Genomic DNA, 827 nt, shown 5'->3' with positions numbered 1-827 from the left:
GTGCTACCATACTGGCGTCAGAAAAAAAATAATATTTTGTTGGTCTAATAGAGCAATCTATAATGATTTTGTAATACTAACGTTGCTAGCTTGTTGGCTAGCTGGCTAACAGCAGCTATCATCTCTTCCTGAGTGAACAGCAGCCATGTGCGATTTGAAAACACCACTACATGGTTGAAATTGTACGAGATACAGTTTATTTAAATAAAGTATCTGAATTAAGACACAGCTTAAAGGTGGGGTATGTAATTTTGGAGAAACCAGCTCGAGTGCGCTAGAATTTGAAAATACACAACCGGAACAAATCTGCCCCTTCCTTACAGAGCCCCTCCTCCAACACACACGAACGCGCACATGACCAATGAGGGCACGAGATAAGTTTGTGCACAGATGGAAGGCTGACAGGCAGGTAGGCCATCCAGTTACTTTAGCCGGCTCAGATGATTGGTCGTGCTTTTCACAGCGCTACGGCTTCCACAGATGAAATGTTTTTTCATGGATTTATTGTCAAAGCACTTCAGATATTCATTGCTATCGGGACGTTAAGAGCATTCCATGGAATATAACAAGAAGTGTTTCTGAAGTGAATTACCTACCCCACGTTTAAGTTTAATCTTTTGATTGTATTTTAAATGTTCCTATTTGCAGTTTTGGAAAGGTACGAATAGTTTTCGAACAATTAATTTATGTTTTTTCAGATCTTCCTTTAACACAATTTGTATTCATTCTTTTTTCATTCTTAAAACTAAGAAGGGGTCTGTACGATGACTATTAGATGCAGAGTAATCACGAATTCAGTTCGGGTAAAATTGCCATTTGTCGACTGG

Source organism: Notothenia rossii, assembly GCF_949606895.1.
Source record: "Notothenia rossii genome assembly, chromosome: 8".
NCBI classification, from domain to species: domain Eukaryota; kingdom Metazoa; phylum Chordata; class Actinopteri; order Perciformes; family Nototheniidae; genus Notothenia; species Notothenia rossii.
The sequence above is the reverse complement of the archived record's forward strand: the minus strand, read 5'-3'. Positions refer to the sequence as shown.